This window comes from Anomaloglossus baeobatrachus, chromosome 1 (genome assembly GCF_048569485.1).
Source record: "Anomaloglossus baeobatrachus isolate aAnoBae1 chromosome 1, aAnoBae1.hap1, whole genome shotgun sequence".
NCBI classification, from domain to species: Eukaryota; Metazoa; Chordata; class Amphibia; order Anura; family Aromobatidae; genus Anomaloglossus; species Anomaloglossus baeobatrachus.
The window spans coordinates 725,518,077-725,541,068 of NC_134353.1; the positions used below are offsets into that span (position 1 = coordinate 725,518,077).

The 22,992-nt window shown below is 44.0% G+C and overlaps 1 protein-coding gene and 1 pseudogene across 20 annotated transcripts in view; both read left to right on the forward strand.

Annotated features, from left to right (window-relative positions):
- Positions 1–22,992, forward strand: part of RIMBP2 (RIMS binding protein 2) — an 877,394-nt gene that overhangs the window by 646,838 nt on the left and 207,564 nt on the right. The window lies entirely within an intron of this gene.
- LOC142303459 (protein Wnt-11b-like) lies at positions 9,276–15,214 on the forward strand (annotated as a pseudogene).

Sequence of the window (22,992 nt, forward strand, 5' to 3'; positions counted from 1 at the left end):
ATTTTTTTTAACCTTTTTATATATATATATTTTTTGCTGCATGTTTTTTATGTCATTTTGTTGTTTTTTCCTCTGCAGCTCTTTTCTCTTGCTTCCTTGGGACCTTTTTTTGTGTGTCCATCACATGATTGCCTGAGCATATCGTTTACTGGGACAGCTTTTATAAGAAGACTCCGTTTATGACATATCCGGAAGACGTTTTGGATTCAGGATGAGGGATCATTTTTGCTATTTATGTACTATTGTTTATTATTGATGTGCCCCTCTTCTTCCAAAACATCCATATGCTGCTGCGGTTTGGGAGCTTTCATATTCTGCTCTATGTCCCAATAGGTGTTGTGTGCGCATGCGTGGTCTTCGCTTTCTCCCTGGCATGCCTGGCGGTGTCTATGGGGCGGATTGGTGCCGGTGAGGGGGCGTTTTTTTTATCCCCCTCCCCTGCACTCGTCGGCCTGACGCCGCTCGCATCTGCTGGGGTGAGTGGTGTGGATCACACATGCGCCGAAAGATCCTCACTGATTGGGTATTTTTCTATCACATGATCTATCACATGCTCTTTTTAAAAAGGTCCTGGAAATCAATGAGTCACCACCCCTCCTTGGTCTGATGAAGCGTTACACCACTAACACGTGAAACGTGCGTTACCTGCCTTAGGGGGGACTGTTTTTTGGTCCTTGATTCTTGCACTTTGGCACTTTGAAGCAATTTCTGGTGATCCTCTCACTTATACAGCCGCTGGTATGTACTGACGTCCTGACATATTGATGAGTCTAGTGTGCTGTTTTATTTACCCTTGTTTGGACACCAGCTACTGCTCTCTGTTTTCATCTGGCAACAAACTTTGTAATCTGTATGTAAGGATGTAAATAGCCGCTGGTATGTACTGACGTCCCGACACATGGATGGGTCTAGTGTGCTGTTCTATTTACTTCTATTTACCTCTGTTTGGACACCAGCTATTGCTCTCTGGTTTCATCTGGCAACAAACCTTGTAATCTGTATGTAATGATTTACACCTGATTTGTTTTTGTACTTGCCATGTGAATACTATTTACCCTTTATGGGACACCAGCTATTGCTCTCTGGTTTCATCTGGCAACAAACTTTGTAATCTGTATGTAATGATGTAAATAGCCGCTGGTATGTACTGACGTCCCGACATATGGATGGGCCTAGTGTGCTGTTCTATTTACCTCTGTTTGGACACCAGCTATTGCTCTCTGGTTTCATCTGGCAACAAACCTTGTAATCTGTATGTAATGATTTATATCCTATTTGTCTTTGTACTTGCCATGTGAATCCCTATGATCATTCTTGTCCGGTGCCAAGGTGCCCTCTGTCTTTTTGCACTGCACAATTATGTGCTGCATCTAACTGTAGATGAATGAATAAATTTTGATATATATTTTTGCAATACAACCACGTTTGTCCTCCTGTTTTTTCATTATTCCTCTAGTGGTTTGCATGTTTTTTCAATTGATAGAGGCCCATACAGGACACTCTACTTATATACATTGTGAGACTGCTTAGTCATGTTACATTTACTATTGAAGCTTCACACTCTTTCCTCATGGATATTTTTGCTTGCCTACCTCACACTATGTATAAGCAATTTTCAAGAGATAACAGCAGTCCTCCGATATAGAAGAGATCACATGATGATGCTTATGATCCTCAAGATGTTAAAGGGAAGATGGCGGTAGAAGATTTCAAATTATATAGTCCAAAGTAATCAGATATGGGATGTTTCACAGGATCATAATGTTTCAGAGTTCCCAGGCATCAAAGAAGTGGAGGGATATACAGAATCTCCATGCTGCAAGGAATAAAGCAAAGGATGAAACTTAATAAAAGTTGGGATATATGGGCCTTCAAAAGATAGTAAGTATAATCTAGCCTAAAAAGCCAGTGTATAAAAGCTCCTCATTTAATCCCATAGGGGTCAAAGATTTCAAATAAAATATCCATCTGGCTTCATCTCGCAACAAGGGCTTGTGTAAAGAACCACCTCTCCCAGTTTCCTGAATCTTCTGTAGACCAACCACCCACATGGCTCTCCCTGCCCGCGGACCTGTATCTGTTCAACCTGCCGGTATGGTGTGATACTTGCTCGCTAATTAATTGATTGATTTAATTGATTCATACGTGTGTGTATATAAATATGTCCATGGAATTTAACCATCGTTACCCCTGATGAAGCTGCCAAGCAGCGTAACGCGTGGGGCTTCCCACGACCTTTTCATTCAAGCATAATCTATTGCTTTTTTGCTCATGGCTCACTTTTTCAGCCGTGGTATTACATCCCTGGTTCCCCTGTCCACATGATTGCCTTGACAGCTGTCTCTCTTACTGAAACCGGGCCCGGTTGGTAACTATGTGTATTTTTTGGAAGGGGATTATCTTGTGGTTTGGCTTTCATGTTAATAGCCTTTCAAGTGATTGACATTTTTCACTTGTTTAAACTAGAGGGAGTTTTTCTGTTGCATTAAATTTTGGTATTATCTGAATGGGACCTTTTTGGGATATAATGTATATGTCATTCACTTGCTGAGTGTTATGGTAGTAGACCTCTTTACTCACACTTTGGAACTAGTGGTCACAGCAATTTGACATTCTTAATGATTTATCGCCGTTTTCAGCATTTATAACCTGGATAATCATATGATCAATGCTGATATGCTATTCATACATATTGGGCCTTCTATCAATTATACTGATCAGTTTGAATGAAGTTTTATAATTGTAAGGTTTATCCTTATTAATTAATTTGAATGATCAGCATTTTTGTATTACATATGTGTGTATTTATATTTCTTTAGTGCCCCTTTCTTATTACGCATTGTTATTGCACTCTCTATCTGGGGCCATCACTCACATGGGATTACATTGATCTCTATATATATCGTTCATGTTTATGGTCCTTTTTCCACTCTGCATTCAATTATACCACATATAATACTCCTTATGACCACAGTGATTATTATGTCCGTGGTTGTTCACTGCCTAAGTAAAGCAAATGTCACTTTTTTCTAAGGTCGTTTTTTTGGTATGTTTTTAAGTGTTTTTATCATGTGTGGTTGTTCATGGGATTAATAAAATTACAAATTACTCTTACTATTGTTGGGATGTGCGCTTCTAATTTGTGTGGTCTTTTTCTCTTGCATTAACCTTATTTTTCACACAAGAGGCTGCACTCTGTTTATATTGGATTGGCTGTACACCCTATTTTTTGTATATTGTCGATAGATGAGACCAAAAAAGCATTTTGGTAAAGCGCATTATTGTACTGTTTACCGGAAAGAGAATGAGGTCTACAAAGAAAAGAACACTGTAATTACAGTCAAATATGGTGGAGATTCAAAGATAGTTTGGTTTGTTTTGCTAGTTCTGGGACTGGGTGCCTTGACTGTGTGCGAAGCATCATGAAATCTGAAGATTACCAAAGGCTTTTGGGTCAGAATGTAGTGCTCAGGGTCAGAAAGCGGAGTTTGCATCTTATGTTATAGGTCTTCCAACAGGACAATGACCCCAAACATGCTTCAAGAAACACACAGAAATGGATGGAAACAAAGTGCTGCAAAGTTCTGAAGTGGCCAACAATGAGTCCAGATCTAAATCACTTTGAACACCTGTGGAGAGATTTTAAAATTGCTGTTGGGAGAAGGCGCCTTCAAATATAAGAGACCTGGAGCAGTTTGCAAAATACAAGTGGTCCAAAAATCCAGCTGAGAGGTGTAAGAAGCTTGTTGATGTTATAAGTGATTGATTGCAGTTTATTTATTTTCAAACAGTGTGCAACGAAATATTAAGTTGAGAGTGCCAACAGTTCTGTCCAACTAGTTATGGGTGAATAGTAACTATTCGTGTTTGGAGTTTTCGGAACAAATCCCAAAGTACTATTCCAGCATTGGTCAAAAATAACAAACCTATTGCAAGTCAATGGGGAACCTGAGCATCTTTCTGGGAAATCTTCATGAAAAATGCTCAGGTTCCCCATTGACTTGCATTAGGTTCGTTATTTGTGACGAATACTGGAATAGTACTTTTATTAGAAAAAAGCTCCGTACCACCAAACAACATTTTTTGTGGAAATGGAATCTCATGGATCCCCACAAATGGCACAAACTCAAGAACATAATATATAAACCAGAGGACGATAAGTTTTTAAAGTGCAAAAAGGTACAAAAGTTTTATTAGTTCCAGCAGGTGAACATCCATTAAAAGCACATAAAATAACAGGACCAAGCTCTAGTGTCTATAACAGTTCAGGGTTAATAGCAGTTAGTTAATTTGCATTACAATAAAGAGACAAATGCAAACATTGCATACCTCTTGTCTTGGGCAATGCCCATAATAAATTTAACCCCTCAGAATCACAACCACATCACAATGTGTAAGCGTTGACAGCATATCTACCAGTATTAGTGGAGCGATAAGATGAGAACTTGGTCACAGCAGCAGAACCTCATGAAGCGGATGTACGTTTCGAAATTCTTGGGTGTTAATTCTTCATCAGGGCAGAATACCTCTGTCACCAACGCTTACACATTGTGATGTGGTTGTGATCCTGAGGGGTTAAATTTATTATGGGCATTGCCCAAGACAAAATGTATGCAATGTTTGCATTTGTCTCTCTGCAGTAATGCAAATTAACTAACTGCCATTAACCCTGACGTGTTATAGACACTAGAGCTTGGTCTTGGTCCTGTTATTTTATGTGCTTTTAATGGATGTTCACCTGCTGTATCTAATAAAACGTTTGTACCTTTTTGCACTTTAAAAACTCATCGTCCTCTTGTTTATATGGAATCGTGCTTTTTGGTTCGTTATGAATAATCCAAACCCAAATAGTTACTATTCACCAATCACTATGTGCAACCCATTTTGTGGGATTTCTGTGAAATTATGTTCAATTTGCCTTTTTTTCTTTTTTTTTTTTTTTTTATATACAGCTGTGGCAAAAATTAAGAGACCACTGCAAAATTTTCAGTTCTTCTGATTTTTCTCTTTATAGGTATATATTTTTTTTTTTTTTTTAAACCAAATTTTTATTTCTTTTCTTGTAATGGTAAAATAGGGTACAGAATGAAGAAAATAAGGGTCAACAAATCAAAATATCAAATAACATAGTCTCTACAATTTATTGATCAAATATTTGTCCCGGTCATCAAATTTGCTCCTTCCCCTTCTTCGTCAATGTATGTTTCCATTATTCAGTCTCCGCTACCCCCCTTCAGCATTCCTTGATAACTTGTTACAAACATTACTTATAAACACTATCCCTCCCATTCCCCCCTCCCCTCTCCATGCGACACAACCCAGAATTTGGCCAACTATACTTTCAGCTCGCACAGGGACCCTGACAGGTCTTCCTTCATGTACCATTCCGTAGACACAAATGTGGACATTATTTGTATTATTTCTTCTCTAGAACATATAACGCTTATGAACTTTCTCCATTTACTGAAAAATGTTGCTGTCATCCTTTCTTTACACCTCTCCACCATCACCTTCTCCAACATGAGCGTTTTTTTCAATTGATTAACAAGTTCTTCTTTTGTTGGTATTTCCTTCACCAGCCACTTCTGAAGAATAGCCCTTTTATTTATCATTGCTATATCATGGAAAAGATTCGGTAACTTGTCTCCCCCTTTCTCTCCCTCCTCCCGATGCTGATAGTGAAATAACCAGACCATTGGATCCAACTCTACATTTCTATTCCAGATTTTCCTCACTACCCCTTGGACTTGTTTCCAAAATCTTTCAATCCTTTCGCACTGCCATATCCCATGATATAGATCTGTTTTTTCCGTACCACAATTTGGACAACTCATCATCTTATCTGGATGTCTTGCATTCAGTATATTAAATCCATAGATAGCTCTATGTATGATCCTGAATTGGGTATCTCTTAAGTTCTCATTCACAATCTTCTTTCTCATCACCATCCAACCATTCAAAATCTTCTCCTCCACCTCTTGATCTCCCAACTGCTTTGCCCACCCTTCCAACATTCTTCCTGATATGTTAGGGACTAACACTTCTCTCATATTTCCATAAAGACTTGATATATTTGTTAGCATGGATGTCCCTTAATATGATCGCATCCATCTGATTTGCCTCATATTCGTTATTTATGTTGTATAGTTTCTTCACTATCCCTTATTTCACCTGTTCAAACTGGAGAGTCTGGAATGGGCGCAAGTCATACTTTGCTCTCAACTCCTCACACGTCATCCTTCTCCGTTCTGTATCATGCATCAGGTTTTTTAGAGTTCCAATCCCTTTTTCCCTCCATTCTTTAAAGAGATAATTTTCCCTTCCCTGTGGAAAGTAAGGAGAAGACCATATATTAAGGAATTTGGATATGTTCCAGGCTAACCCGGACTTTTTCCTAACCGCCTTCCAAGTCATCACTCAGCACATCCAATTCAAACTGCTTGTTCTCGCCCACAAAGCTCTCCACAGTGCAGCACCCCCCTACATCTCCACCCTCCTCTCTGTCTATCAGTCCACCCGTTCTCTACGCTCTGCAAGCGACTTTCGACTAACATCCACACTAATTCGAACCTCCCACTCCCGGATCCAAGACTTCTTCCGAGCTGCACCAACCCTCTGGAACGCTCTAACCCAAGAAGTTAGGACAAATCACAACTTACTCAGCTTCAGACGCACCCTAAAGACGCATCTTTTTAGGGCGGCCTATCACACTCCCTAATCAGATTCGATTCACATAGTCCCTCTACAACCTCTCACAACATAGCTCCACATCAAACTCCATGGCACCCAAAGGCATCTCAAGGCTCGGGCCCACTGGTCCAGGAAACCATTATCCAGCCCCATTTCCGTGAGATGGTTGGATTGTCATTGTAAATAAGCACTTGAACCTTGCCTCTCCCCCCATCTCATTGTAGATTGTAAGCTCTCACGAGCAGGGTTGTATTTTTTTCCCCTCTAAATATTGTATTTCTATAACTGTTACTTGTTTGTATATGATCCTCCTGAATTGTAAAGCGCTACGGAATATGTTGGCGCTATAGAAATAAAGATTATTATTATTATTATCACTGTGTCTCTACAAATCAGTGAGTGTTTAATGTTGGGCGGCAAATTTGGAATGGAGGTATGTAGGATTGAACTCAGGTCCCAAGGTTTACAAAATTCAGCCTCTATATCCCAGTCAGAATACCTACTTGTTCGTCTAATCCAATCGACTACATGTCTTAATATACAGGCCAAATTGTACCCCCGGTAGGTAGTCTGATCCCTCCATTTTCCGTTGATAACATTAGCTTTTTGGCACTAATCCTCGGCCTATATCCTTTCCACAAAAAACGTGAGAATGCTGTTGTCAATCTGTTCACATCCGAGTGTTTAAGAAGCAATGGGATTGTCTGCATTGGATAGAGAAGCTTGGAAAAGCTCATCATTTTTATTAGATGATTTCTTCCCAGAAGAGTCAACGGCAAATTTGCCCAACCTTGCAGTTCACGTTCAATTTTCTCGATCAAAGGGGAATAATTTAATGAATATATGGTCTTAGTATCCCTCCCAACCTGTACTCCCAAGTATTTAATTGTATTTCTAGCTATTGGAATGTCACATAATGCACCCCTCTCCCCCTCCGCTCTCTTTCCGTCCAAGAAGAGAATTTCACATTTGTTTTTGTTAAATCTAAACCCTGCTAACCTCCCAAACTCCTCAATTTGTTCTATGACTCTACTCAATTACGCTTTAGGTTTGCTCATGAACAGGATTATATCGTCAGCAAATAAGGCTGAGTGCAATGACTTCCTCCCTACCTTGATCCCTTCAAACCACCCCCCCTCATTCAAACGTCTAGCCAGTGGTTCAATAGCCAAGTTAAACAATAGTGGTGACATCGGGCATCCTTGCCTGGTTCCCTTCATCAAAGGAAATGTTTTTGACAGAAATCCCGGGGTACTCACTCTTGCCTGAGGATTTGCATAAAGGACCCTCACAAAATTCCTAAAAGCTCCGTGTAAGCCCAGGTGATCTAACACCTGTTCCAACCATGACCACCTCACATTGTCAAAGGCTTTCTCCGCGTCCCCCTTGTCTCTTCTGCTTTACTACATCAATTGCTAGCATTACTTTCCTAATGTTTGTCACCACTGAACGTCCTTTAACAAAGCCAGCCTGGGGGAGATCTATAATCTCTGGCAATACTGCCGCTAACCTATTTGCCATCAACTTCGCTAAAATTTTTAGGTCTTGATTAATCAGCGAGATGGGCCTATAACTAGATGGGTCTTCTATATTTTTTTTTAGTAAAATGTGAATTGTTCTTTTATTCTATAAACTACTGACAACATGTCTCCGAATTTCTAAGCAATAAATTCTGTATTTATTTTCTGAAAATGAGAAATGGTCAAAATAACAAAAAAAAGCATTGCTTTCAGATCTCAAATAATGCAAAGAAAACAAGTTCATAATCATTTAGAAACAACAATACTAATGTTTTAACTCAGGAAAAGTTCAGAAATCAATATTTTGTGGAATAACCATGTCTGTTAATCAGTGCTTTCATGTGTCTTGGCATGCTTTCCACCAGTCTTTCACACTGCTTTTGGGTGACCTTATGCCACTCCTGGTGCAAAAATATAAGCAGTTCTTTGTTTTTTTTTATCTTTTTGTTTTTATTTTAAATTCTTTATTTATAAACAGATCACAACAAACTAAAGGCTGACAAACGAAAGCCCGTTACACATAGCAGTGGGTATAAGGGCGAACCTAGTACAGTTACAATAAATACTCCAAACAGCCTACCCAAACCACAATGTGGATCTGAACATTTTGATTTATACAAAATGGGGATTTGGATGGACCGCACAGCACCGGATAAGGACCGGACCCCGCTGCCCTTAGGGGGGGAGAGACCCCTAAAGAGAAAAAAGAGAAGGAAGGGAAGAGGAAAAAAAAAGGGGTGGGGAGAATGGGGGGGTTAGAGGAAAATCAGGGAAGGGAGAGGTGGAATGAAGAGTGAGAAGGAGCGGTGGAAGGCCAGTGAGGAAGGGGGAAAACCGATCCTTCCGGGGGGAAGCCCCACTCAAACCAAAGCTACAGTATCAGTCAGCCAATAAGCGGTCGTACTAGCCTGAAAACTTAAATTCCAGCCAGGGATGCCAGGTCCTATAGAAGTGCTCATACCTGTCATGAAGCAAAGAGGTCATGTCCTCCATTAGTTGCAACTCATTGACCCTCGAGGCCCAAAGGGACAAAGTGGGGGAGTGCCAGATTTCCATTTCAAGGGGATGCATGACCTAGCTGCCATCACCAATAAACACAACTACGATCTTTTGTACAAGGAGACCGGGGCCTCCGAGAGCTGTAACAAGAACAACTCCGGTCCTAGAGTCTGGGTACTACCAGTCACATGTCTGATCACCTCACCCACTCCGGCCCAGAATTGCTCCAAAGATGGAAAGGACCAAAAGATGTGCACAAAATCTCCCACCGCCTCCCTGCATCTCCAGCAGCCAGAATCCACTCCCAGGAACATCCTGTGCAGTCTGGAAGGAACTCTGTACCATCTTGCCAAGAGTTTGAAATTAGACTCCTGAAGCCCCGAGCTTATTGAGGTTTTATGCACCAGCATTAAAATGTTGCTTCTCTGCGCATCTGACAGGGATACTCCCAGATCTCGTTCCTACTGCAATAGATAACCTGGAGGGAGGCATCAGCCGGACTAGCTAACAACCCATACACCAAGGGGAGGGAGTGTCGCAACACCCCCTCTCCCAGACACAGGTTTTCAAACTCGGTAAGGCAGCCAGCAAATTGAACATAGTCAGGGAGAGAGCCGAGGAAATGTTTGAGTTGTCTAGATCTCCATCCTCCCAGAGGGGCAGGCACCGGATGCAAGGAACATACCCCTTCACCCTCTGAGAGCGCAAAGCCCTCGCCAGAGTTCTCCCGCTCTTATTTCCGAACTCATAGAAATGCCTCCGGCACTTTACCAAGGTACCCATTGCTTTGGGATTCAGAAGAGTACGTAGTTCCTCTCGCTTTTTGATTAGGAGAGGATCAGCCTTAATGTCTCTAGATGCTTTGTGCAGAATTTCCAATCCATGAATTTCGGAAAGAAGAGCAGCCACCTCAGCCGCACGCTCCCTCTTTAACCACGAGCCGTGCTTAATGAAAAGCCCTCTAACTACACATTTGTGTGCTTCCCAGACTTTGTTAGATGACACCTCACCCAACGCATTGTCCTCCAGGTATTCCGCTAGGGCCGTGCAGACCTCCCCCAGCACTGTCGTGCCAGCAGCGAGGTGTTCAGAATCCACTGACTCTGCCTGTCAGAAGGGAAGCTGAGGACAACCGTTAGGGTTATCAGTGCATGATCAGAAAAATATATACTTTCAATTGATGCCGCCACCAGGAGATGAAGGTCACCATGTTTGACTAAGAGGTGGTCCAGTTGAGAGTAAAGGGCCATTTACACGCTGCGACATCGCTAACTATATATCGTTGGGGTCACGGTGTTTGTGACGCACATCCGGCGTCGTTAGTGACGTTGCAGCGTTTAGCACCTATGAGTGACCTTAAATGATGGCAAAAGAGGTAAAAAACGTTGGTATGCGAGACATCGTTCACTTACCAAAAATCATTGCCTATTCAGTATCGAGGTTGGTTGTCGTACCTGTGGCAGCACACATCGCTATGTGTGACACCGCAGGAACGAGCAAAAACCTCGTACCTGCGGCCGGCCGCAATCAGGAAGGAAGGAGGTGGGCGGGATGTTCGTCCTGCTCATCTCCACCCCTCCGCTTCTATTGGACGGCTGTCGTGTGACGTCGCTGTGACGCCGCACGTAACACCCCCTTAGAAAGGAGGCGCTTAGTCGGCCACAGCGACGTCGCAGGGAAGGTAAGTCCGTGTGACGGGTGTAAGCGATGTTGTGCACCACGGACAACGATTTGCCCGCGACGCACAACCGACGTGGGCGGATACGCTTGCTAGCGATATCGATATCGTAGCATGTAAAGTACCCTTTACTGCCATGGACTGCGGAGTAAAGCGAGAAATCCTTGTCTTATGGGTGCAGCAACCGCCAGGTGTCTATCAGCTGATGGTCGTGAAGCCTCCGCTTGATCCCTCGCAGTGCCCCCTGTGATATATGAGAAACCCCTTTGGAGCTATCCAGCTGTGGGTCTAACGTGACGTTGAGATCCCCTCCCAGAACTAGGGTGCCCTCCATACATTCGTCTACCATCTCAAGGTACCGCAGGAGTGCAGGGCATTGTCCTGAATTAGGTAGGTGTATTGCCACGAAAGTAAAAATTTGCGATGCAATGGGACCCTTAATCATCATGAGCCTCCCCTCATTATCCGACCTTGACTCCAACAGCTCCCACTGTAAAGAGCTAGCTAACAGGATGCAAGACCCCCTGCATCTGGAGTCCAGGGAGGAGGAGTGGTACCTTGTCGGATAGCACCTGCCTGGCAGCCAGTACGGTCTCTCTGCGCAATAATGGGTCTCTTGGAGAAAGACTACCTGTATGTGGTTTTTTCATAACAAATTCAGGAGGACTGACCGCTTCTCCGGGCTGTGCAGGCCCTTTACAGTCAAGGAACCAATCCGTACTTCAGCCCGCGGCTTCGGCATCATGGAGCTTTGTGGGCCCCCAGGGCGATCGCCAGGGCTGGAAAAAGAGAGAGAAGGCAAAAAAAAGGTGGGAGGGAGGGACAAAGAGGGGAATGGAAAAAGAGAGGAAAAGACCCAACAAAGAAAGATGTCGGAAAGAAGGGAGAAAAGAGATGGGAGACGAAGAAGAAGAGGAAAGAAAGCTCACACCAGGGACCAGCCCGGGATCAAACAGGTAGAAAATCGGGACGAATACAGACATCCGGCCCAGGCACAAATCCATGCCCGAAAAAATAATGGTCATCGACGCCCTCGCCACATACAGCAAGGAAGGGTCTGCTGCTCAGGCTTCCGCTTAAACCTCCCCAAAAAAAAAACAAAAAACCTTCCTCCCTTTTACCAATATAACATAACACAATAAACCTGAGTAAAACTAAATAGGAGAGAAAAGGCGCAATAGGGTCTTACCCGATATATTGGGCAAACATATAGAAGTGGTGCACTCACCTGATCAGGTTGTGCCAGTCACAACTCCTTAAACAGCAAAGCGTGAGCGCCTAAGCGGTCCAGCAGCAGCCCTGTTGCACAAGTGGAACGTCAAATGGAAAAAACTGGAGAAAAAACAGGTTTTTTGCCGCGCTTAGAGACCAGACTTAGAGACTTCCCTGAAGAAGGAGACAGTTGGGGTCTCCGAAACGCGTAGGAATGAAATAAAAAGAATCATCTGTTTTGACATCAATGTCTGTGGTCTCTAAGCGCGGCAAAAAACCTGTCATAATGCAGAATTGTGAACCGAGAAAAAGCAAAAATATGAAAAGAAGGAATTATTACATTGTGCCATTTTTTAGAAGCCTAGAAAGTCGGAGGTGGTCCCTGGACATGGCGGCGTGAATACGCATAACCTCTGAGCTCCTGTGCCCACTGAAATATTTCCTCCCCCTCACTGACCACGCTGCCCAGCCATGTCCCCCAAGAAAAAGCCCACCTCGGTGCCTGCAGCGGCGCCCTCTCCTGTGTCTGGGAGACCCTTGGGAGGACTGGCTCGCTTCCTTTCCTCCTCGGCCTCAGGAGCCGCGGCCGCCAGCAGAAATAAGATAGCACCGGCGGGAGCCGTGCGCCTGACAGAGGGAAAGTCCCTGGAGACGTCGCGTCAGAAGAGGTCGGAATCTGCAGAGCTGACGGCATCGGCGGCTATGGTTGAGGGTGAGATGTCGGGCGGTCCTGTTAGGGAGACAGTTGGCGCCATGAAAAGTGCTGCGCAGTCAGACGGCAGTGGGAGCCTGGCAGCTAATGTCACCAGACATGCGGATCCCTGCGGCATTCCGGCTCTCCGGAACCGCCAATTCTTGGGAGGGCACGCAAGAAAGTCCGGCGACCCCTGAAGCACATCCCCCTGACATACATTACTTCCAGGCACTCAGCAAGTTAATCCTGGCTCTCCCCAGCAAACATGATCTAGAGGAGCTTGAAGTCAGAATAGAGCAATCTCAGATCACTGCCCTGGCTTCCGTGAGAGAGGATATGGGGGTGTTGGAAGACAGGATCATAGCCACAGAGCAGGCCCAGGAGTCACTACAGGGATGAAAGGACAGGCTGGAGAGAGATTATGCATCTTGTAACCTATGCATGAGGGAATTAGCCCTGCTCCTAGATGACCAAGAGAATAGGAGCAGGAGAAACAATATAAGGCTAAAAGGCATCCCTGAAGAATGGTCTCAAGATCTCCTCCGCACTAATGTCCTGGCCCTTTTCAATAAAGTCAGGTACAGACCCCCGGATGCCACCTATGTATTCGACAGGATCCACAGGGTGGCTAAAATTAACCCACGTGTGCCCTCCTCGTCGAGAGATGTTCTGTGCCAGCTCCACTATTATGGGGATAGAGAGCGGATCCTCCAGGGAGCCTGGTCATATGGATAGGTGGAGATAGACGGGGGCCACGTTGTCGCTCTTCCCGGATGTCTCCAGTCGCTCTTTGTTCATGCACCGGCAATTGCATCCTCTCCTGCTTTAGATCAAAGAGATGGGCGCCTCCTATCGGTGGGGTCACCCCTTTCACCTCGTTGTCCGTAATGGTGATGCCGTCTACCAACTAAAGCAGCCCTCGGACCTGCCGGGCCTGTATACCTTTTTGGGGACTTCTGTTATCTCGCTCCTGGACTGGCTCGCCTGGAACTCGCCGGGTTCTCAGATGCAGAGAGAGAAGAGGAGAAGGGAGGATATCTCCGCTGCAGCTGTCGAGCAGGGCTGAACGTCCCTCCTTATGTTGGAGCCCCTGTTTGGTCTTCTTACGGGCCTGGCAAGACGGTCGCTTTCCAGGGCCGGCATGGCTTCATCATAGGACTGTTCCCTGGTGGGCTGGACTGCCGTCCCTGCTTTGATGGCGCGACTACCTTTAACTAGTTCGTATTCACTCTTTTCGTTAATGTGTCATTTGCTTTAAGTTAGTGGGGAAATGTACATGTTTTTTCCATTTCAAGAATTCTGCATGGTTGGTGGGAGGGCATCTAGTGTGTAACCTCCCCTTGTTGGCAAGGGGAATTGCCGGTTTACAAGTGGGCGGGCCGGGGCTTGCTTTTCGCCGCTGGTCTGTGCTTGTCCCCACCTTTTTTCTTTTCCTTAGCGGATCTGTGGGCTGGTCCCTAGATCTGTACGCTTTTGTGAGCTTTTTACATCTTCTACACTCTCCTGTTCCTCTCTTTTCATACCAAGTAGGATTTTTTTCCTGCTCCTTTTCTCCCTCCACCTCTCTTGGGTTCCTCCTCCTCTCCTTCCCTTTCTATTCTTATCTAGTCCTTCTCATCTCCCCCCCCCTTTTTTTTTTTGTTGTTTCCTCTTTCTTTTTCCTGCTAGGTCCTCAGGAGGTTTTCACGCCGATCCCTAGTCACTAATCTACTGACAGCACTATATGTCATCACTACAGTAGGATGCCCAGCACATCACTCACCTGCCTGCACATCTACTTATTTATCACTTGAATTCTCAAGCCACAAAGGCGTTACTTAATTTCTGGATCTTCTTACTTTTTAGTTCTGTTGGACCTTGTGGCACCATCCACTGGCTTGGACTCACAGTAAATGGCAATTCAGTAGCCTGCAATTAGAGTAAGCACTGCAAACTGTTGGAGAGATTGGTTTTTGATTAAACATAAGTTTGCAAGAGAAATCTGGAACTTGTGCAGAGTATGGTTAATGCAACCAAGCAAACAAAACTAGTTTGTCAGCTGACGTTCTCCGACATGTGATGGAACTGCTCATCAATTGAATCTTCTTCACACTTCACCACAGACTTGTTCAAAGGAACTAGAGATTTTGCCTTTGTATATGCCTTGGCCTCTGCTGCTATTAGTCACACAATTTCCAAAGCCTGTTCCTCAGGGGAGCTACCCACATGGTCCTGGATGCCAACCCTGCTGAAGTTCCTGGCCCAAGCTTTCGGTGGGGAGGTTGTGTCAACAACTTGTGTTATTGCCTTCAATTGGGATTTTCCTTTGTTTATGCCCCAATGAAATCTAACAAATTTGGAATGCAAGCTACTAAGCTGATGAATTTGCATAACAATGCTGTTGATAGGCAAGTACTAATGGACTCAACAGAGACAAAGTGAAAGTCTCCCAGATGTGCTCCATGGTAGACAAGTCCAGAGACGCTGCAGGCCATATTAGCATGTTTAGTCACCACAGGCTGCTCACAGTAGCATAAGCAGCTTGCAGTCTAGCTTCTCCTGGGACACTTTTACATTCCCTCGTGAAGGCCTCATAATGGCGTTGCTCATGTGGTCTCCAGACCAATCACTGTCTATCATTACCTGCAAACAAAAGTGGAATGCATCGCTGTAGAGGATTCCTGTCTCCATTTCTATCTTGCTCATGCTCTATTAGTGGCAGTGCAGCATGGTTCACTATTCGCCATTTTTTGAATCTGATAAAACAATGTGGACATGATCAGAAGGAGGCTTTTACTAGGGAACATCGCATCAGTACTACTCCTCAGATTATGATGTGGGGTGGCTTAATATACGGTAGTCACACCCCTCTGATCTATTTTCCAGGTACACTAACAATTTGGCATAATATTGATTTGTTGGTGGAAACAGTGGTACTGTAATTTCTTCAATGTCACATGACCCATTTTTCAGCATTACGCCAGGCCATAAACACATGTTGCTTGTACTACTATGAGCATTCTGCTTGTCCTAAGTGTACTACCATGGCATCTCCAGTCTTGTCTCTCATCAAGCACATCTGGGACGTCATTGGTCAGTAATTGCAAATGGAGCTGCCAGCAACGAATCTTGATGATTTGTATTCCCAGGTACATTCAGCTTGGCATATCATTCATCACGCAATCGAAAATAACCTCATTGCTAACATTCCAAAGCATGTAAGTGCTTGTATTTCTGTGTGTGGTGCTCATATGCAACACTGAATAAATTAAAATCTTTTTCTTCTTGGTGTTGCAATTTCAATGTTGAAAAATTGATTTTTGTCTATTTATATATACTAGTGGGATACTTTGGAAAATTGACTGTACCATTGGTTCCTCAACCCAATCAATGTAACACCAAGCTGTTAGGCAACCTGGAATGAAGACTCAAGTGTTCTGTTAACCATACATTATGCCATCACACATTATATTCCCGGGAGTAGGACTGGTGTAATATTCCCTCATGAAGGCCTCTTTATAGTGCTGCTCCAGTGGTCTTCAAACCAATCTCTGTCTATCATTGCATCCAAGGATGATAAACATCCATTTTAGCCTGCAGTGCGGTGTTGCACAGTAACATCATAGCCTTTGAGAACAGTGGCATGAGGTCAATGGAACATCTTTAATTAAATACCAGGCTCATAGCCTAGTGTCATGCGAATGCCATCTAATCGTTTGTTTAGACACTGTTTGACGCCGTAGGCCTGGTATGAGAAGTTCAATTGACCTTGCAATACAAAATGGATCAATTGTTGGAAATTGTATGGCCAATTTTCAACACGACAATGCCAGGCCACATGTTGCTCTGGTCTACATTTTCACCAATCTCGTTTTCCAGTAAGCACATCTACTGTAGGTCTGTTTTTTGCATTCAATGCGGCATTATTCCTAAGATGAGTAAGGGCATGTGCTCACGTGTGCGTATTGCATGCATTTATGCTGCGTCTAGCACTACAGCGTAGATGTATGCGTCCTGCGTCTATGAAGATTGTGCATAATCCTTGCACACAATGCTTTTTTGATTAGAGCGATTTGGATGCTGAAATTTTGATCCAAATCGGTGCATTCAAAAATGCAGCATGTCACTTCTTTTGTGCGCATTGGATGCAGCTCCCACTCTGTCTATGGTGGGGGCAGCATCCATACCGCATTAAATCGGCATTTATTCTGCTGAAACACTGCATCCACTATGCAGTGTTTCTGCAGCGATTTGAAGCGCACATGTGCTGACAAATCGCTGCAGAAATATCAGCATGTACATGCGCACACAACCTTAGGGTTTCCTTGATAGCATGTCAAGGAGTATAAGTGCGTGTATTTCTGCACGAGGAGGTCATACTCCATAATGAATAAATTGAGATGTTGTAAACATTTTATTTCCATTTTTTCATCATTTTTGTATAATTTAAGAAGCACTCCCATCTATATTTTTTTATTAAATGTGTATATATTGGCATGTAAGATACTCACCTACTGCTGCTCTCTACGATATCCATCACCATTCTGCTTTGCTACTCATTGATGTCATCACAATTCCAACTAGCCTGCTCACTCTATGTTTTATGTGTGAGATGTAGAGATCAGCTGTAGGTGAGTATATTAATACACTCACTACATTACATGCATATATGTACACACATTTTTTTTAAACAATATAGATGGGAGTGCTTATTTAATGTGTATTGATACTGAGATTTCCATAATTACAGGACTTCACCGTCTTGCTGTTAACATTTCACTGTTGAGGAAGATATGTGCCTTAAAAAGATTATTCATACTTGTGAACCTTTCTACATTACACTCACAAACTTAAATGTATTTTATTGGGATTTTATGTGTTATACCAACACAAAATAGCAAGTATTTCTGAAGTGTGCAGAAAATGATACATGGTTTTCTAAATATTTTAAGAACATAAATCTGAAAATTGTAGCATGCATTTGTATTCAGCCCTTTGTAGTCTGAAACCTGTAAATAAAGTCCTGAGTGACCAATTGCCTCCAGAAATCACCTAACTTGTAAATTGAGTCCACATGTGTTTAATTTATTCCCAACATAACTACAGCTGTTCTGTGAAGGCTTCAGAACATTGTTTGAAAACATTAAGGGGTACTTTGCACACTACGACATCGCAGGTGCGATGTCGGTGGGGTCAAATTAAAAGTGACGCACTTCCGGCATCGCATGCGACATTGTAGTGTGTAAAGGCTCGATGATACGATTAACGAGCGCAAAAGCGTCGTAATTGAATCATCGCTGCAGCGTCGGCGTAATCCATAATTACGCTGACGCGACAGTCCGATGTTGTTCCTCGCTCCTGCGGCAGCACACATCGCTGTGTGTGAAGCCGCAGGAGCGAGGAACATCTCCTACCGGCGTCACTGCGGCTTCCGTAGAATATGCGGAAGGAAGGAGATGGGCGGGATGTTTACATCCCACTCATCTCCGCCCCTCCGCTCCGATTGGCCGCCTGGCATGTGACGCCGCACGACCCGCCCCCTTAACAAGGAGGCGGGTCGCCGGCCAGAGCGACGGTCGCAGGACAGGTGAGTCCATGTGAAGCTGCCGTAGCGATAATGTTCGCTACGGCAGCTATCACAAGGATATCGCTGCTGCGACGGGGGCGGGGACTAGCGCGCTCGGCATCGCAGCATCGGCCTGCGATGTCGCAGCGTGCAAAGTACCCCTAAGGATCAAACAACATCATGAAAACCAAGGAACACACCAGAAAGGTCAGGCATAAAATTTGGAGAAGAGAAAATCAGGATTAGGTTATTAAAAAAGAACCCAAACTCAGAAAATTTCACAAAGCACTGTTCAATTCATAATCCAAAAATGAAAGTAATATGGAACAACTGCAAACCTACTAAGACATGGTCGTCCAGTCAAACTGATACTCCAAGTAAGTAAAGCACTAATCAAAGAAGGAGCCAAGAGGCCCATGATCACTGTGGTAAACTGCAGATATCCACAGTTCAAGCAGAAGAATATGTCCATAGGACAACTATTAATCATATACTCTACAAATCTGGCCTTATAGAAGAACAGCCAAAAGAAAGCCATTTCTGAAAGGAAGCCATAAGAAGTCCCATTTGCAGTTTGTAAAAAGCCATGTAGGGACACAACTGACATGTGGCAGAAGGTGCTGTGGTTATATGAGAACAAAGTAGAACTTTTGAGCTAAATGTTCAATATGTGATGGAAAACTAATGTGGCACCCCTGAGGCTTCAGTCACCACAGAGTATTGCACCCAAATTTAGGTGTAATGCTAAACCTGGTTCCTGAGGAGGTCAGTCCCAGTTTCACCACTTACACACTCCAATAGACACTAGGTTGCCCTGTTCCCACTGGGGACTGGGCTTAGGGTAGGGTAATAAAGGGGTTGCCGACAGAGTGGCATTTACAGGATGCCCTCAAAGACGGGCCCCAGTCCCATTAGCTTAGGACCTGGGAGAGAGGAGGAACAAGCAGCAGGGGGAGTCAGGAGCCAACACAACAGTTAGAGAGTTCTCCAGCAGGAGAGGAAAGGAGCAGACGTGCCTCACGGGTGCTTCGGTGGGAAGGAGGACGAGTTCACACGGTTGCCATGGGGAGAGTGCATCTGCTCCCCTCGTAACCGGCGCCAAACAAGGCGGCAGGACTTTAGGGAAGGTCATACTTCACGTTTTTTTTCCAGAATCTGCCTGGACGGGGTTAGTTTCAAGCTTCCCTGGCCACACAGCACCTGAAAGAACAGTGTCAGAGAGGATCCGGGGCCACTCATAACGCCAGACACCATATCAGAACCGCGGCACCTGTATATAGGGACAAGAGTAGTACTCATGAAAACCCAGGTCCCCATGTAGCTTCAAGCCAGGGGATCCACTGACAGGTGCTACAAGGAGGGAACCCACCGAACACCACACCGGACTGATCTCTAAAATGATTCAGTTTCGACGGAGCCCATCATGGCAAGTGACTGGTATTACCCGGGTGAGCGGCACAGGACTAAAAGTGAGTAAACAACCTGGAACCGCAGCCATAGACTCTGTCTTTTTATTCCCGACACTGCCGCTCTGCGCTTTGGTGTCTGCCATTACTACGACCCCTCATCATCCTCCCTGGGGCCCGTTCTACCTGTGGGGACCAATACCAACCATAGCTGCTACCAACACCCTCCCTGGAGAACAGAGACAACAGCGGCGGCCAATTCCCTGGCCGCATACCACAGGTGGCGTCACGACATTCCCCCACTACTACCCCCAATGTCCTCTCTAGCCATCTTCTGTACGCCTCGGGACAACGAAGCCGGGCTAGGCCGCCAATGACAATCACAGTCGACGGCCCAGCAACGAGTAGGTTACTGCACCTGCCCCGTGGGGCACTATGTTGACACTGCACATCACCCTGAAAACACCATTCCCACTGTCAAACACAGTGGTGGCAGCATCACACTGTGGGAATGATTTTCTTCAGCACTGGAAGGAAAGCTGTTCAGACTTGATGGGAAGATGGATGGAGCTAAACAAAGGGTAATCCTGGAGGAAAATCTGTTGGAGGCTTTAAAAGCCTTGAGACTGAGGCATAGGTTCACTTTCCAGCAGGACATCAACCTTAAACATACTGCCAGAGATACAATGAAATGGTTTAAAATAAAGCATATTCATATGTTTGAATGGCCCCATCAAAGTCCAGACCTAAATACCATTGAAAATCTGAGGGAAGACTTGAAAATTTCTGTTGATAGATGCTCTTCATCCAAATCTCACTGAGCAAAAGCTAATTTTCAGAATGAGCAAAAATGTCAGCCTCTAAACGTGTAAAGTTGGTAGAGACATGCCCAAAAGACTTGTAGCACTAATTATAGCGAAAGGTAGTCCCACAAAGTATTGTATTAACTCAGAGGGGCTGAATACAAATGCACCTCACAATTTTCAGATTTATAGTTTTAAAATATTTTAAAAAGTATGCATGAAGAGAGAACAAGTAAGATCATTTCCCTACAAATTTAGTTTAACATTTTTTTACTGTGAAAAAGATTCACCCATGTTAGAGTAATTCCAGTAATACTTGTTGATACCTCTGGGGAAGGGGGCATGTGAGGAAAATCCTGGGATATGAAAAGGAATTATGATTTCCAATCATAATCGCTTTCATTACTCCGTGGTAGCGCCCCCACTCCCTTTTTCTCAGATGTCCAACATCTGGGAAGGTGTCACATCCACAGGCCATCTCTTGTGATATGGAGATTAGATGAGCTGTGAACAATGGACACAGGATGACCCCCTGCCGTGATCCTGTAACAGGAGTTTGTATCTCATTGTAAGGCTATGGAAGCCACCAGACAGAACGATTCCGGTAAAATATGGTTAATATCTCGCGAGCCGTACGTCCGATAAATATGGCAACCATAAAAATGGTGTCTCCGCATGCGGACGATGCTGGCACACCTTTTTTATGGCAGTGGGAACTTGGGAAGTACCCCAGGCGTGATATTGGCCAGTGGGGAACTAGCAGACAAGCCATGAGTCCTCTCGTTCTGCAGCTAAATTCATAACTGTCACAATGAGAGCATTGGCGTCTGCCTACGACGTTCCCAGGCAAAGTTATGGCCAATATCCCCTTTTTGGATATTATCCTGACTCCAGCCAGGGGTGGAGCAGTGCTCCCTCTGAGGTCACTAAGGTAGGAGGGGACAGGGATTAAGCCAGGATTGATAACCACAGTTCGGACATTTTAGCTTGTTCTTTGCTCGGGGGCCTGGTCGGAAAAGACCTGTGAGGGAGTTCCGGAAACCTGGTCTAACAGCGCTCCCCTGTGGCCAGACGGTAACAGCAGACGGCATACAGTTCAGAAGGTAACTGCTTGAACTGTATGCCTGTTTGTAATCCATATCTTGCTTGTAAATATACTCTGACATAACTGTATATTCTGTAGATCCCCTATTGTATATATTGTAGTTCTAGTGTGCCTTAGGCTGATTAAATTATATAATTAATCTTGGGCTGTTCTGTTATCTCGATCTTGAATTTCACGTCCGTGTGTTCGGCTTAATAGTTACCGTAAATCAGTTGGTGGCAGCGAGTTTGTGCCAAGGATCATTGTGGGGCAGCCGGTGAGATTTGGGAAGGATTATATATATTCCATCCGCGGAGGTCGGGGGAATATATACCCTACTCTCACCGGGAGCCTTCAAGTATCGGCACAGTAGAATAGCGGCCTCCTTGCTTATTGTCGGGCAATTCCATAATTGGCCGGACTATAAGAGGGGCGCTAGAGAGCGCGTCACGTGCTCTGTCTGTCGGTCGGGAGGTATAAAGGAGGGGTGTGATGCCCGCTTGTTACCCCCCGATCGTGACATTGGTGGCCAGCACGGGGGATTTCTGAGTGACCCCCTCGGCTGTTCGTGACATATTTTTTAATTTTTAATCAAAAATCATTTTTTGCAGTAAATTCTCATAAAAAAAAATAATTTGCACCATTTGGCTTTCACAGTGTCTATGTATTATAGTTGATAACAGATTGCAGTATGATTTGAGACCCTCTATCTCTCTTCCCCTTAATTCTCTTCTTAGCTGATTTGCAACCAATACTCACCATAGATCTCATTTTCTGACAGTAAGACAGTCCAAGATGTACTAAATCATGTCATATTTTATTCCAACAATTTGACGAATGAAACTCCAGCCTTAGTATACGTGCTCCTTTGATTTATATAAACCATTACATTCCTACTATAATTCTTCTAAATAACATAAATTATAGTTTCACAATACCATGCCTAATGTTTAAAACATGAGAGCAAATGAGAGTAAATGTAAAAATTATAGCATTACAGAACATTTCAACTGTATATCAGTTTTTAGACATTTCCCTATAATGTTATTATGTCTTTTAATCATAAGAAATTTGTCTTAGCTACCAACCACTGTCATAGTCATAGTATATGACATCTCAGTATTGCTTTATAAGAATCTATTGCTGCATGCAATGAGTGTTCCTCAATATTACCAACAGCCGTGATCTCACCCTACTTCTATATAATGTAAAAACAGGCTGTAATGACATAGAGGATTGGTAAACCCATTGGAGACCCACCATGCTGGCGTTCTGAGGCTCCTCGCCATTCTGTACTGCAGTGTTTCATGCATGCATTACCAGGTTATAACTTTACTGTTTACTTTTTGTTTAAACTGTTG